Raw genomic sequence first — 17747 nt, 5'->3', positions numbered from 1 at the left:
AGAGAAATTCCTTCAAAGAACCAAATGGAAATTTTGTTAGAAGGGCTCAACAATATATTCGAACTAGCAGAGGAAAGAATTAGCAACCTAAAAAATAGGTCATTAGAGAGTATACATGTTGAAGGACAGAAAAAATAATGAAGAAAAGTGAGCTTCAGAGAAATGTGGGGCACCAGTGAAGTGTGCCACTATGTGCATAATGGGAATACCGGCATAAGCAGAGAGGGAGAAAAAGGCATAACAGAACTTTAAAAAACTCCCCAAATTTATTGACAGTAATGAGAGTTTAGCTATACTATTTCATGGTATTGCTTCTTTGGCATACATTTTGTCTGGCTAAGTGCCTCGCCAAAATCTTAAACTGACACTAAGCCCCTCATAAAAGCACATGCCCTACATAGCAGTATGTAGAGTTATAGCAAGTGGAAGCTCCTGTTACGATTTCCCAAAAGCCTTCTGTTCAAGTCTCCCCTGCCTCCCAGCATCTATGTGCCTAATGTGCCCCTGAAATAAGACCGCTGTGAGCCTTACTAAAATGCCACTCTCAGTTTGTATTGACCAATTCAGCCCCAACCCAGGAACCCTAACACATTCCATCCATGGACTCTAATAAAGACCTGTGCCCCAGGTACTACCTCTCTCTGCACTCTGCCTTGACCTTACCATCTGGCCTCTCGAGGCATGCTATGTACTTCCTCCAAGACCTGTGAGTAATACACTTCTCTATTTCAACTTCTCTTGTGTTCTGTTGTCAAACCACAACTCACTAGCATTCTGTGCTTCAATTAAATGTTATTTTAACAATCATAACAATTTATGCATCCAGGAAGTTCAGCAAATTAAAGTAGTAGAAACACAAAGAAATCCACAAACATATCAGAGTAAAAATGCTTAAAACAAAGGCAAGAACATCACATCTTGAAAACACCAAGAGAAAAGAACTCATCACTTAAAAGGGAGCCCAAATTAGAGTAACAGGTGACTTCATATCAGAAACAATGGAGGCCAAAAGGGAGTGGGGAAACAAATTCAAATCCTGAAAGAAAAATCCTTTAGTCAAGAATCCTATACGTAGAAAGAGCAGCTTTCAAAAATGAAAGCTAGGGGCATCTCGGAGGCTAAGTTGGTTAAGCGTCTCTCTTTTGGCACAGGTCACAAGCTCAGATGTCATGAGATGGGCCTTGTGGCTGACTCTGAGCTCAGCAGGGAGTCTGCTTAGGATTCTCACTTCACTCTCCCCTCCCCTCACTCACACTCCAAATAAATAAAATATGCTCCTGGGTGGCTCAGTGGGTTAAGCCTCCGCCTTCGGCTCAAGTCATGATCTCAAGGTCCTGGGATCAAGCCTCACAACGGGCTGTCTGCTCGGCAGAGAGCTTGCTTCCCCCTACCCCATCCCTGCCTGCTTCTCTGCCTACTTGTGATCTCTATCAAATAAATAACATCTTTTTTAAAAAATTAAATAAAATATTAATTAAATCTTTTTTAAATTAAGGTTAAAGAAAGACACTCCAAGAAAAAAAACAACTGAGAGAATTTGTAGCCAGCAAATCCACTTTAAGAGACTACTAAAGTAATTGGTTCAAGCTGAAAGCAAATGAGCCATGACTCTAATTTTCATCTACATTAAAAACAAGGAGCACCTGTGAAAGCAATTATGTAATTATAAAATACAGTACAAATCACATTTTTCTACTTTACGTCCTATTTTAAAAGCAATTGTATAAAAAACATGTATATAATGTGTTGGAAAAATAATGCAAAATGTTAACATGTAATACTGCTATACTAGTAACAGTACAAAAGAACAAAAGAGGTGGGAGAAAACAATACCATAGGGAGGTAAGGAAATGACGCCAGATGGTTACTCAAAACCGTAGAAACAAATGAGAACCAGAATAATAAGAAAATTAATATCACAAATCTGTAAATATATACTTATTCTATTAGCTTTAAAACATGTATAGTTATAGAAAGTAATAATCATAGGAAAGTACTGTAGAGTTTATAACATAGATGGGAGTATGTATAATAATAATACCTTAAAAATGGAGAAAAGGGAATAAACACATAGGAGTAACAATTCTCTTACTGGATTTAAGTTAGCATAAATCTGAAGCTGTTTCTGATAAGCCCCAGAAGATTATTTAAGGAAATAACTCAAGTAACTATAACAATATATGGGGTGCCTGGGTGGCTCAGTCATTAAGTGGCTGCCTTCGGCTTGGGTCATGATCCCAGGATCCTGGGATCAAGTCCCGCATCAGGCTCCCTGCTCAGCGGGAAGCCTGCTTCTCCCTCTCCCACTCCCCCTGCTTGTGTTCTCTCTCTCAATGTGTCTCTCTCTGTCAAATAAGTAAATAAAATCTTAAATAAAAATAAAAATAAACTATAACAATATAGCAAGAAGTCATTAGTTACATGAAGATATTAGAAAATGTTCACATAAAAGAATGTGGTAAATTAGAAATAGAGGAAGAAAAAGGACATGACACATGTAGAAAACCAAATGTACAATGATAGACATGAATTCAACCATGTCAACGCTATCCCAGTGGCTCTCACCTAACTGGGGAGATTTTCAAAAAGAGACAAGAAGCAGAAGCAGACACATGCCTACTGTCCTCAAAAAAAGCACACAGCCATGTTGTGACTAGGGTTGGGGTGTTGGCAGCTAGTGGCCTCTAGGAGATGAAAGTGACCCTCAGCCAACAACAAGCAAGAAAATGGGATCTCAGTCACACACCTTCAGGGAACTGAATTGCACTAACTACCCTAGTAAGCTTAGAAGAATCTCTACCTCCAGATGAAACCGCAGCACCAACCAGCAGTCGAATGATAGATAGATACAGTCTAATGTATCTATTCCCTATCATTAGGTAACTCTACTTCTGTGTAAAGAACGGCAATAAGGAAAAAAATGCAGTTAAGTTTTGGAAACTGAACTGCATCCTTTACTTCTGTGATAGGCTAAAGGTGCACATTTGCTCAGTGAAAATCAGGTACACAAATCATCCATGACAATGTAACAAACACTACAGAGGTACATGAAGGGATTGATGGAAATGCTGCTATTAAGTTATAGTACAATTTTGTACAGCACCTGGAACTACATATTGGTAATGAAACATAACTCATTAAATGTATGTAATGTCACCAAATATGTATTTTATTGTAATATCAATAAACCATTTGCTATGTATATTCATATTTCTAGATTTATGCCTACCTTATGTATATGCCTCAGAGAAAATTCTACTTACATTAAAGAGGATATAATAGTGACAAAATTTTGTAATAGTGAAAAGTGTTTCAACAAATTAAATCTTGAAGAATGGGAAAAATATATTCCTATATATGAGTTAGAAGGATTTCCATTATCAAATTTATTACATTAACAGGGGTATTTTTTGGCATGAATTTAAGTATAAGTAACATGAATAATATGAAATAGCTTATGATTTATTACTGTGATGAAAGTAATTTTCAAATTTACAGACTTTTTCTCTAATAAGAATATCCTAATATTCAACAAGAGGAGGAATTAATGAAAGTTATTAATATTAGTTCAATACATTAAAAATTATCTGATTCTTAGAAAGTTGGGAATGTTGTTATAAAAGCCTTAATACATCTCTTATATTTATATGTTTTCTCAACATATAAGTTCTGCTTGTCATTAGTGTATGAATAAAATCTTACCATTACCCAAATTTCTATTTCATAGTGTCTTGGGTCTCATCAGGAAACCTTTTCTGATATACTCAAAAGTATCTTCCACAAAAAGGCCTTGTCACATTCCCTAAATTCATGGGACTTAGCAGCAATATGAATGCTCTAAATTCTCTAAAGCTCTTCCTACATTACTTACATTCATGTGGTTTCTCAACAGTGAATTCTTCAGTGATTTTTAAAGTTTCTACTAATCCTCAAAGCCCTGCATATTACTTACATTAATAGGTTTTCTAATCAGCTGGAAATATACTGTTGTGGTTTTAGAAAGCAGTTATCTTGCTAATAAATGCTATGTGTAAATGAAATGCCTATTAGAGGGTGATGCTCTTCCAGCATATTTTTTAGTCTATTTGTTTAAATTGGGCTATAATTCATGTAACTATAGAATTTACCCCGTTAAGCATATAATTCAGTAATTTTTAGCCTATTCACAAAGTTGTGCAATCACTACTACTAATTCCAGAACATTTTCACCATCCCAGACAGAAACACTATAACCATTAGCAGTCACTCTCCATTCTTCCCTCTCCCCAACCCCTTAAAACCACTAATCTACTTTCTGTCTCTGCGGTTTTACCTATTCTGAATACTTCATATAATCATACAGTATGTGGCCTTTTGTGTCTGGTTTCTTTCACTTAGGATGATATTTTCAAAGTTCATCTATGTTGTAGAATGAATCAGTACTTTCCTTTTTATGGCTGAATAATATTCCGTTGTATGGATAGATAATATTTTATTTATCCATTCACCATCTCATGGATATTTGGGTTAATGTGCATATTTTTGAGTGGGTCAGTTAGACTCTATGATTCACAAAAAAACCAATCTAGGCTTTTTCTGCTGCCAAAGAAAAACTACTGGCTTTTTTTTTTTTTTTTTTTTTTTGAATCCTGAATTCATTCTAATTACCTGGGCCTGACACTTTTTTCTTTAAGACTTTATTCATTTATCTGTCAGAGAGAGAGAGAACAAGCAATAAGCAGAGGGAGCATTAGGCAGAGGGAGAAGCTGGCTCCCTACTGAACAAGGAGCCCATTGTGGGACTCAATCCCAGGACCCTGGTATCATGACCTGAGCTGAAGGCAGATGCTTATCCAACTGAGTCACCCAGGCCTCCTGCATAGGCATTTTTAAAATTAACATATAATGTACTACATGCCCCAGGGGTAGAGGCCTATGAAACATCAGGCTTACACATTTCACAACACTCACCATAGGACATACCCTCCCCAATGTCTATCACCCACCCATCCTTTCCCTCTTCCCCCACCCCCCAGCAACCCAGTTTTTTTTCATGAGTTTAAGAGTCTCTTATGGTTTGTCTCCCTCCTGATCCCATCTTGTTTCATTTTTTTCCCTCCCTACCCACCACAACCCTCTGCCCTGCCTCTCAAATTCCTCATATCAGAGAGATCATATGATAATTATCTTTCTCTGATTGACTTATTTCGCTCAGCATAATACCCTCTAGTTCCATCCAAGTTGTTGCAAATGGCAAGATTTCAGTGTTTGATGGCTGCATAGTATTCCACTGGATATATATATATACACACCACATCTTCTGTATCCATTCATCTGTTGATGGATATCTAGGTTCTTTCCATAGTTTGGCTATTGTGGACATTGCTGCTAGAAACATTTGAGTGCATGTGCCCCTTTGGATCACTACATTTGTATCTTTAGGGTAAATACCTAGTAGTGTGATTGCTTACCCAGTAGTACGATTGCTGGGTCATAGGGTAGCTGTATTTTCAACTTTTTGAAGAAGCTCCATACTGTTTTCCAGAATGGCTGCACCAGCTTGCATTCCCACCAACAGGGTAGGAGGGCTCCCCTTTCTCCGCATCCCTGCCAACATCTGTTGTTTCCTGACTTGGTGATTTTAGCCTAGGCCTGACTCAAGATGAAACCTGACCCTGAGCTGGATAAAAATTGGATAAAATTGCTCTGTTCAATAAACAGGGCTCAGACTCTGGAACTGTTGAAGATTTGGAACACCCCGCTGTGGGGCCATAAACCACAAAAACATCATGATGCTGGCTGGACCAGCTGGGTCACTTAATATCCACAAGTATTAAGTGATGAGCACTGAGTGATGTATGGGATTGTTGAATCACTATATTGTATACCTGAAACCAATATAACACTGTATGTTCACTAACTGGAATTAAATAAAAACTTATAAATGGGGGCACCTGGGTGGCTCAGTTGTTAAGAATCTGCCTTCGGGGGCGCCTGGGTGGCTCAGTTGGTTGGACGACTGCCTTCGGCTCAGGTCATGATCCTGGAGTCCCGGGATCGAGTCCCGCATCGGGCTCCCAGCTCCATGGGGAGTCTGCTTCTCCCTCTGACCTTCTCCTCGCTCATGTTCTCTCTCACTGTCTCTCTCTCAAATAAATAAATAAAATCTTTAAAAAAAAAAAAAAAAAAAAAAAAAAAAAAAAAAAGAATCTGCCTTCGGCTCAGGTCATGATACCAGGGTCCTGGGATCAAGCCCTGTATCCCGCTCAACGGGAAGCCTGCTTCTCCCTCTCCCACTCCCCCTGCTTATGTTCCCTTTCTCACTGTGTCTCTCTGCCAAATCATAAATAAAATCTTTAAAAATAAATAAATAAAATAAAATCTTTTTTAAAAAAGCCTTATAAATAAATTAACAACCTTTAGAAAACCATAATGTTAGAAACATTAAATAATTTTTTACTAGTACCTAGAACATACAAGCATAGTGGTCAGATCATAAACTTAAATGCTTATATTAATAAAAATAAAATAATAAAGATAAATAAATGAAGCATCCCCTTCAACATGTTAGGGATAAATAAGTAAAACAAAGAAAAGGAGAAGAAAAATTAATAAACATAGAGGTAGAATGTAATGAGTTGGAAAATATTTAAAAGTATAATAAAATTAGAGGAGAAATAACCATCAGAGAGCATATATTTCCATTTAAATGATAAACAACTCCTATGCCAATCAATTTGAAAATGTAGTCAAATTCTAGTAAATAATCTAAATCCCAGAAAACAAAAAAAAAAAGTTGAAAGAGATCAATTTCAAGAAAGAGATAAAAGACTCAAAATTAAGGCAAAAAAAAAAAAAAAAAAACCCGAAGCAACCCTTGTTGCTTATACTGTAGTCACTAAATACCAATACCCATTTTATGAACTCCCTGGGAAAATGTCTGAATCTATGGTAGGGAAAGCACAAGATAAGCTCTGAACATTTTGTGCCAGGTAGAAGTAAGCTTTCAAATACTAACTGATCATATTAATTGGCTACAGAACCACCTTAAATAGTTATAACAAGCCAGCATCCTAACTCACAAGAATCAAAATTAAAAATAGAATGTTTGTGGGGCGCCTCGGTGGCTCAGTTGGTTGGACGACTGCCTTCGGCTCAGGTCATGATCCTGGAGTCCCGGGATCGAGTCCCACATCAGGCTCCCAGCTCCATGTGGAGTCTGCTTCTCCCTCTGACCTTCTCCTCGCTCATGTTCTCTCTCACTCTCTCTCAAATAAATAAATAAAATCTTTAAAAAAAAATAGAATGTTTGTAATAGGGGTGCATGGGTGGCTAAGTGGGTTAAAGCCTCTGCCTTCCGCTCAGGTCATGATCCTGGGGTCCTGGGCTCTCTGTTTAGCGGGGGGCCTGCTTCCTCCTCTCTCTGCCTGCCTCCCTGCCTACTTGTGATCTCTCTCTGTCAAATAAATAAATAAAATCTTTTTAAAAGTGTTTGTAATAAACATAATAAATATTTTAAACAGAATAATATCTACTGATACTGAAAAAGGATACAGAAAAAGGCAGTTGTTTCAATTCAAGTGTCTGCTCATGTGAAGAGGAGGTATAAAGTTTAAGTGTGGCACATCTTGTGTCAGCAAGCAAGAATTAGGGGTGCCTGGGTGGCTCAGCTGGTTAAGCATCTGCCTTCGGCTCTGGTCATGATCCCACAGTCCTAGGATCAAGTCCCACAGGGAGACTGCTTCTCCCTCTCTCACTCCTCATGCTTGTGTTTTCTGTCAAATAAGTAAATAAAATCCTTGAAAAAAAACAAAGAGGGGCACCTGGGTGGCTCAGTTAAGCGGCTGCCTTCAGCTCAGGCCATGATCCCAGTGTCCTGGGATAGAGCCCTGTGTCGGGCTCCCTACCTGGAGGAGAGCCTGCTTCTCCCTCTCCCTGCTGCTCTACCTACTTGTGCTCTCTCCCTCTCTGTCAAATAAATAAATAAAATCTTAAAAAAAAAGCAAGAATTACTTCAAATATCACAATATTAAATCAAATGTCCACAGGAATCAGTTTAGAACTTAACTAGCCAATGTTGAAATAATGGAAATATTGTGGTGGAAAATGTGTAGGTGCTGGTCCTCCAAGAGTCAGGAGTCTGGGGACATTTAGCTAGGTCTTCTGCTTCAGGGTCTTTCACAACTCTGCAATCAAGGTGTGGTTCAGGGCTAGGTCTCATCTGAAAGCTTAATGGGGGAAGGATTTGCTTCTAAGCACACATGCTTATTGGCAACATTCAGCTTTTTGCAGGCTGTTGGACTGAGGGCCTCCTGTTTTTCTTGTTGGCACTTGCCCAGAGGCCAACCTCAGTATTTTGATACATGGACCTCTCCAATTTGGCAACTTGCTTCATCAAAGCCAGCAAATGAGAGTCTCTTGGAAAAACTACTGTTATAGTCTTATTTAACATAAGCCCAAATGTGACAAGCCCACAGCTAGTGTCATACTCAATGTTGAGAAGCTGAAAGCTTTTCCTCTAAGAAAAGGAACAAAAGAAGAATACCCACGCACACCACTTCTATTCAACATCATACTGGAAGTCTTAGCCACAGCAATTAGGACAAGAGAACTGTGTTAGCTATGATTGCTAAATATTTGTTTTGCTAAATGCTAAGGGGGAAAATGGAGCTTTTTGAAACATTCACAGGTCCTTTCTAGAATGCTAACTGTTGATAAATGCAAAGTTCATGGATTGTAACTGTCAACAACAAAGTAGATATAAAATGATTTTTGTCGCAGGAAAAGAATATGTTCACTTTATTTTTATTTATCTTTTTTTAAAAGATTTTATTTATTTATTTGACAGAGATCACAAGTAGACAGAGAGGCAGGCAGAGAGAGGAAGGGAAGCAGGCTCCCTGCTGAGCAGAGAGCCCGACGAGGGACTTGATCCCAGGACCCTGGGATCATGACCTGAGCCGAAGGCAGAGGCTTTAACCCACTGAGCCACCCAGGCACACATGTTCACTTTATTTTAAATACATTACTTTGTTTCAATCTATTACCATGTAGAGATTATTTTTTATAATTTAAACAAATGAGGATTTTTTTTCATCTAGCTTTTCTCTTTAAAGGTGGGCTGGAAATTAACATTATCAATTTGGAGTTCAAACACAATACAGCACTTGGTTCATTTGACAATGGACATACCTTAGTTGCCCCACAATTAACATCTAGCTCCCTAAGAATCAAGAAAAGTGGAAATATATAATGGGCCTAAGAAATGTCTGAATATCATGAAGAATGGTGAAGATGTTAAAAGGAGGTGTTATCTGCAACACAAAGCTTTGAATTCACCTAGCTTCTTAAAAGATAACCTTGATATTCCAGAGAGCATATTCTGAATTATTTGAAGCAGATAGCTTCATTATATACAATAATGTTTATAGCACCAGGATCTCTAAAGAAAAAATTAGAAACAATCCAATCCAAATTTCCAGTAACAGAAGAACATAAATAATCTGTGCCACATCCTATAATGGAATACATAAGAAAAACAAAGGTGCCCATAACATGCAACAACATGAATAAATCTCCAAAAGATGTTGGAAAAAAAAGATTTTACTTATGTGAAATTCAAAAAGGATTTTTTTTAATTTTTATTTTTTATAAACATATTATGTAATTTTAGCCCCAGGGGTACAGGTCTGTGAATCGCCAGGTTTTTTCACACACTTCACAGCACTCACCATAGCATATACCCTCCCCAATGTCCATAACCCCATCACCCTCTTCTGACCCCCCTCCCCCCAGCAACCCTCAGTTTGTTTTGTAAGATTAAGAGTCTCTTATGGTTTGTCTCCCTCCTGATCCCATCTTGTTTCATTTATTTCGAAAGGGATTTTAAATGGGGAGGTACACAGAGGAGATATTTTTATTCTGTGAGATCCAGTTGACAGGGTAAGCACTCCAGTTCCTACATTATTCCCCTGAATAATTACATCTATGCAGGTTGCTCTCATCTGCATTCCACCCAGTAGAAACCAATGCCACATTCCTGAACATACTGTACACTTGAAATGACACGACAAATATTCCCAGAGGGCACTGGAAGAAGTAGAGTTGGTCAAGACACAGGAGCTACACATCAAGTAGAAGAAACTTCCCAGGTAAGATTCAGCTTTAACAATAGTTGAATGGGTTAAAATAAATTACATTACTGATATTCTTCTTTTAAAGACTTTATTATTTTCTTTAATTTATTTGACAGACAGAGAGAGATCACAAGCAGGCAGAGAGGCAGGCAGAGAGAGGTGGGGAAGCAGGCTCCCTGCTGATCAGAGAGGCTGATGCGGGGCTCGATGCCAGGACCCTGAGACATGTCCTGAGCCGAAGGCAGAGGCTTAACCCCTGAACCACTTAACTGAACCACTCAGGCGCCCCCATTACTGACATTCTTGAGTACTAAGGTATTCGTTAAATGCAAAATTATAAAAAATACTTATAATTTAAAATATCAATTATATCTAATGGGGAAAATATTAAAATGTTCAAAATGTTCAATAGTAAAAAAATAAAAAGCATATATGCAATATCATTTTGCTTTTAAATATATAATATAAACATATAGAAAAAAATGTTCTAGACAATTTTTCTGTCTAGACAGTTTTTCTAAAAAATTAGAAACAATCCAAATTTCCAGTAACAGAAGAGTAACTAACAGTTACTAACAGTCTTATGTAGCATTGTTCCTCTGTGTCCTCTATGATTTTCTATTTAAGGCTACTTAATTTAACAGCAGCCATGTATTAATATAAATATGCATTTTAAGATTCTGTGAAAAGGGGGGGTACCTGGGTGGTTCAGTTGGTTAAGCTCAGGTCATCATCTCAGGGTCATGAGATAAGCTCCGCTTCATGATTCCTGCTCAGCAGGGAGTCTGCTCAGAAAATTCTCTCTCCCTCTGCCTCCCCCCCACCCCACCCATGCAGGCACATGCTTTCTCTCTCAAGTAAATAAATCTTTAAATAAAATAAAGTTCAGTAAAAAGGAAGCTATTTTTCAAAAAAAAAAAATAGTAATACTGATACAAGGCCACTATTAAAAGGTAGTCTTAAACATTCTTCCTTTGAACTCTGAAAAAACGCTCAGGATGAATAGGTACCAACTCAGAATGGCTTTTGTTTCTTTAGATCCCAAAACCTAATTTAACACTTAGACTTTTACCGGCCAAGGAAGGTGGAGTTTTGCCTAGAAAAGAACAGCTAAAAATTCATAAGAGAAGTCTCAGGTACTTCTGACGTTCTAAATGCTGCTTTCATGTCTCTCTGGTACATGGGTTTAAATTGCTTCTAATTCATTCCTTTTAGCCCTGAGGCCTCCCAAATACCTATTTAATCTTGTTCTATTGTCTCCCTTCACATCTAAGCTTACTAAAAAACTGTAAGTCATAGGGGCACCTGGATGGCTCAGTCAGTTACCTGTCTGCCTTCAGCTCAGGTCATGGTCTTAGGGTTCTGGGGAATCTCCTTCTCCCTCTGTCCCTGCTCCATCCTCCTCCCCCTCACTCATGCTCTCTCACTCTCAAGTAAATAAAATCTTTAAAAAATTGTAAGGCATAAATCTTGAATAAAACATATTTACCTCCACAGAGCTCTTATGTCATCAGTACAATCTGGTTATAACCTGAGAATGCTGTCATCAGAACGTCTCTTCCATATGGATTCCCAACATTTGTTTCTTTAAAGCCTTTATCACAGTCTACCTTACATTTATTCCCACATATATTTGATCTTCTTTGTTTAATAATGAGCAAATTACCTCTGTTTAGTGGTGTTCCCTCAAGTACTAGACTAAGTTCTGTGAGCAGGAACTAGATACAAAAGTAGACAAAAATTTATCCCAAGGATAATCATCACAGAGTTATTTTACCAACTATAAATCTCAAAGTAGGGAAAAAGTGAAATAAATTATTGGTAGCTACTATAAATATGTTAATTTTTAAAAATTATTATCTTAATTCATATTAAATGTTGAGGAAAGTAATTTGTAATGAATTAATGAGTAAGAAAGGTTAAAAATTGAGAGGTTATATACAGTCATCAATAAGAACAAGTTCTTTGGTTAAAGCTTCACTTTGTCAATCTTAGCTCTGAAAGTTACTCTGTGACTTAGTAAGTACATTATCTGCTCTGCCTAGATTTCCTTCTAAAATGAGAAAAACAATAGTACCTGGCACCTCAGCAAGTTGTCAAGATTAACTGAAAACAAGCAAACAAAATATTATCTATTTTTTATTGATGATGGAGAAGCTATTTCATATCCTATAATCCACTACTATTAAAGGAAATTCTCTTCAGTTCTTAACATTTTTTGAGAGTGAAAATTTGAGCTTCTTGGGCTACCTTGTAGGTACTTTGTACCTCTTGGGCTTCCTTATAATGCTAATATATTACAGAGCACAGGCTTGAAAATAGAGTCTTCACTAACGACATTACCATGACGATTTTCAGGAAAAAAAAAAGGACAGCAGCTACAGAGTCACCACTCTGCCTCCTAAAACTAGCTCAGAGAATCTGACCCACTTAGGTAACAAACTGAAAATGTTAACAAAAACTCAATCTTGTTTTCTGTCTAACCCAGACTTTAATGTATAACTACTAACATCTAATTCTGTTATCTGAAATTATAAACCCAACCTTGTCAGCATAAATTATATGACGGAGAGAAGATACTTGCTCCTGAGATATTGGTGCTGTCTTGTGAAAGAAAAAAGAAAGAAGAAAAAAATGAAATACTTAATTCTGAGTACCCTTACTTGATAATATGTTCTCCTGGAATTATGCATAAATTGATATCTATATAATTCCAAAAGATGCAAAGAGTCAAAAAGGTTTATCAAATCAGTTGGGCATCATTGTCACTTCCTTCTTATACCCACTGATAAAACTGATTTGTATATCAAAACCCACAAAATGGAGGCCACCCTAGTGACCTGGCCCACATCACAAATCTAAACTTTAGTTGGTCTGCACCTAAAGGAAACAACTGTCAAGGAATCCTAACATATACCAATCACAATCTGTCATCCCAGCTTTAGCTAGCTTTACCTCACCCAAAAAAATAGGACCTACTAGTCTTTTAAAGAAATTCCTGACCTCTTAGCCAATCATACCATTTATGTCTTGGTCCTTCTAACATTCTAGAAAACTCTCTCTTGCCCAAAATCCCAGATATGTCCCACTATGTGGGAGGCACAGTACTCCCCCAATCCATGGATTGTTTTCCTTTGAATAAAAAAACATCAAACTTATCACTAAATTGTTTTAGTTCTGTCATTTGATGCTACAGACAATGGACTGAAATCCTCCTTCAGTCTAAGAGGTCTTATTTCAACGACTAATCCTTGTAAATTTTTCTAAAAGCACAAAATCATAAACATACACACAAGGAAAACTTCAGAAGAAAGTATACCAAAATGTTAGTGACTATTTCTAGATGCTGAAATTATGCATACTTTTTAAAAATTTTATTTATTTTTTATTAATTTATATACCCAAGGTGGGGCTCAAACTCAAAACCCCAAGATCAAGAGTCATGTGCTCTTCTGACTGAGCCAGCCAGGCACCCCTAAAATTATGAGTACTCTTAACTTTCTATTATATAAGTTCACCTTGGATTAATAATTTTTTCAAGAAGACTATGTGAATTTCATCATCAGGAATATAGAACAACAATTTCCATTTAAAGCATTTTTCTAAAAAGAATTGTGGGATGGGCCATCTTTTACTTATGAAAACTATGACTTAATAAACCTACCAACTCTCTTTCCCTCTTTACTTTAATTCATCAATATGAGACACTTTCCATTTTAAGACTGGCCTGTGAATGAGCACAACTCAGGTGACATTTTCAGACTAAACTGGTCCATAGTAGAGCTTTTTTTTTTTTTTTAAGATTTTATTTATTTAACAGAGAGAGACACAGCAAGAGAGGGAGCACAAGCAAGCAGGGGGAGTGGGAGAGGGAGAAGTAGGCTTCCTGCGAGGAGGAAACCCGATGCAGGGCTGGATCCCAGGACACCGGGATCATGCCCTGAGTTGAAGGCAGAGGCTAAACGACTGAGCCACCCAGAGGCCCCCACCGTAGAGCCTTAATAAATGCGGCTTTATCATTGCCTTTCTCACTGAATGCCTGGTTAATGTACCCTATTGGATATAATCCTTGAAAAACTGCTAAGAAATGCATATAATAGTTAAACTTTATAATTTGGCAATTTCTTGAGTACTTTTGTTCATAAACATGAAAACTGCATAGCATTAAATTTTATATATTTGATATTAGAATATCTCTTTATATAATATTAATCTAGATGTAATGTGATTAATAATACTTACATAATACAGGAAATTAATTTTAGACAAACTCCTCCTAAAGTCAACTTCCAAGTATAAGTTATTATAAATAAGTTAGTGGTTCCAAACTTGTTTGGGTCATGTACACCTTAGACAGTATCATAAAATTATAGACTTTTCCCCAAGAAAAGTACGCATTAATAAAATAAATATGCAATAATTGGGTATACAATTCCAAGGAAAATCATTTAAGGCGAAGGATTCCTTTCTAGACCATATGAACATATGGTCCATTTTCTTACTTACAAGTGTTTTTTACAATTAATTTCTCATTTCCACTGCTCCTTATCTATGAAGGTGGACTTAGATTATCCACATAATAACAAGTTTTTATTAAAAATAGAGCTTCCCTATGACCCTGCAATTGCACTACTGGGTATTTACCCCAAAGATACAGATGTAGTGAAAAGAAGAGCCACTTGTACCCCCATATTCATAGCAGCAATGGCTACAGTCGCCAAATCGTGGAAAGAACCAAGATGCCCTTCAGTGGACGAATGGATAAGGAAGATGTGGTCCATATATACTATGGAGTATTATTTCTCCATCAGAAAGGATGAATACCCAACTTTTGTATCAACATAGACGAGACTGGAAGAGATTATGCTGAGTGAATTAAGTCAAGCAGAGAGAGTTAATTATCACATGGTTTTGCTTATTTGTGGAGCATAAGGAATAACATGGAGGACATGGGGAGCTGGAGAGAAGGGAGTTGGGGGAAACTGGACAGGGAGACGAACCATGAGAGACTGTGGACTCTGAAAAACAATCTGAAGGTTTTGGAGGGGAGAGGGGTAGGAGGTTGGGTGAGATGGGTACTATGGAGGGCACATATTGCATGGAGCACCGGGTATGGTGCATAAACAATGAATTCTGGAACTCTGAAATTAAATAAATAAATTTTTTTTCAGATAACAAGTTTTTAACTTAAGTATTTATTATTGTCAGTCACTGTTCTAGTGCCCTATTAATATTAAAGCTCCTAATCCTCAAAAAACCCTTTAAATTCATATTATTTGCATTTTACAAATTATGGAATAGAAAGATGCTGAACATATTATCCAAACTCACAAACACTAAAGAGCAAAACTAAGATTTTAATTTAGATACTCTAGATTAGGGGTCAGTAACTTCTGTAAAGGATATTTTCTAATATGCTAAGCTTTGTGGGCCTAAAAGTAAAATCAAGGATATTATGTAGGTGCTTATTTAACAAAAGAGTTAACAAATTTCCAAAAACTTTTTAACTGACCAAATTCAAAACTTTATTTGTAGACATCAAAATTTTAAATTCATATAATTTTCACATGTCATGAAATATGGCTCTTCTTCTGATATTTTTTTAATTACTGAAAAATGTTAAAACCAAACTTAGTTCACAGACCCAAAAAAACAGGACACAAGCTGGATTTGGCCTGCTGGGTCAAAGTCGGCTGACCCCTGCTCAAGACTCAGAGACCAGGGATGCCTGGGTGGCTCAGTTGGCTTCAGCAGCTGCCTTCGGCTCAGGTCATGATCCCAGCGTCCTGGGATGGAGTCCCACATCCGGCTCCTTGCTCGGCAGGGAACCTGCTTCTCCCTCTGCCTCTGCCTGCCGTTCTGTCTGCCTGTGCTCGCTCTCTCCCCCCCCCTCTCTGATAAATAAAAAATCTTAAAAAAAAAAAAAAGACTCAGAGACGATTATATAGTACACTGAAATCAATCAAACTATCCACCTTGCCATTTTTCCACTCATGTGTCTGGAGAATATCTAAAGTATCAAAGGTATAATTCTACCTAAATATTGGTTTCTTCCTTAACAAATCACTGTGTAAAATAAAAAAGGACTATGGCTGCATGATGAGAACACAACAAAAAGCATACAAGGGGAAGTGTTGGCAAGTGTCTATATGAAAATTAACTGTAGAAACAGCATTTGATGAGGAACTGGGAAAGGAGATCCATCCTCGTGGTACCATCATTAACTGGGAAGAGAAGACCTAGAGACCAGGTAAATGTATAAGTCACTATTTGGCAGACATTTAAGATGAAGTTATTCTGTATCCTGAAAAACAAAAATGAAATTTCACAAAACAAAGAGAAAGCTCAAGATGACTTCTAGCTTGGCTTTGAGATGTGTGACTATAACAATGTTCTCCTCTCATTGCTCTTCTTTGGAATACAGCAAAAAGGGGAAAGAAAAGGGAAGCACAACACAGCAGGCCTTTCCTGGAGCCCAGACAGACTAAACAAGAACATACTTCCTCATCACTAACAAGCCCCCGTGATATGTACTAAGCACACTCTAATGGAGGTATGAGAAAGACTGGAATACTGTTAACTGCTCCCTGTACCATAAGGAAAATTCACATTCATTGAAACCTGGGACTGCAATCTGTTTCTATGTTCACAGCAGTTTTCTGTCAACGGAGCTATAAAAATGCCATGGATCTGCAATACGCAGCCTGACCCCACAGAGCTAAGGGGCAGATTCACAGGAAGTAATCCTATTCTTGGTGCCTCAGTATCATGTATTCCCAGGACCTTGCCTTGGGGGCAATTCCAACTCTAAAATTGCCACAATAAACATAGGGCTGTGCTTTTTTAGTAGTAACCTTCATTCTAGGTCTCAAATGTTCAACTTCCCTTTGACAGCCATTTTTGTGCAACTAGCATTTCTGTGCAGTGTGGGTATAAGATGAAATGATAGAGGCAGTGAAAGAAAACCCAATACAAAAAATTCCAAGTGGAACTTAAAATTGAGTCAAGAATAGGCTACACTCACTGTACTCTTATTCCTTCAAGCAGTAGGCTGGATAATACATACAGCGTGCACTGATGAAGGCAACAAAGGCCATCCTTCAGAACAGGGGGGTCCCTTGTGGTTAACTAGAGCCTCGAGGTCTTTCACAGGCACAGACTGAGTCACACGGGGATCTTGTCCACAGATTCCTCAGCACCAAAAATGCAAAAATGAAGCTCTGCCTTATCTAAAAAATAAAAAAGCTACACTAGGCCAATTCTGATTAGCCTTCGGTTGGTCACAATAGCGCTGTCATGGAATCACTTAAAGTACAACCCATCTCACAGTCACAACTGAACATGGTCATAAAAAAAGGCTCCGCCCCCACACAGTCCCAGGAGCCTTAATCTGGCCCACTCAGAGCCTCCCCACCACGCGCGCGCGCGCGCGCGCACACACACATTCATGATCACATCCCACGCCGATTCAGTCACACAATCACGCACACACAAACGCACAATCACCTTCTCCACACTGGCCTGACGCTCCTGCTCCACCTGCTCGTAACGCACGAACCTGGGAAACTCCGGACCTCCCGCGGGGAGCTCCTCCCGCACCCGGACCGGGGTCACTTCAACTCACCACACGGA

The 17747-nt window shown here is 38.0% G+C and overlaps 1 protein-coding gene across 7 annotated transcripts in view; it reads right to left on the bottom strand.

The window, feature by feature from the left end:
- ZNF529 (zinc finger protein 529) overlaps nucleotides 1–17747 on the bottom strand; it is a 72395-nt gene that overhangs the window by 54447 nt on the left and 201 nt on the right. For 4 of the 7 annotated variants that reach the window (XM_059151556.1, XM_059151557.1, XM_059151558.1 and 1 more), the window contains exon 2: nucleotides 17182–17344. The exons of 2 other annotated variants lie outside the window; for them this stretch is intronic. The gene's annotated coding sequence lies outside the window, so the exon portion shown is untranslated. Of the gene's footprint in view, nucleotides 1–17181; nucleotides 17345–17621; nucleotides 17743–17747 lie in introns of those variants that run through there. One more of the 7 variants, XM_059151555.1, reaches the window with a different exon arrangement.

This window comes from Mustela lutreola, chromosome 16 (genome assembly GCF_030435805.1).
Source record: "Mustela lutreola isolate mMusLut2 chromosome 16, mMusLut2.pri, whole genome shotgun sequence".
Taxonomy (NCBI): Eukaryota; Metazoa; Chordata; class Mammalia; order Carnivora; family Mustelidae; genus Mustela; species Mustela lutreola.
Note: the sequence above shows the minus strand (reverse complement) of the source record. Positions and strands in the feature narration are given on the sequence as shown.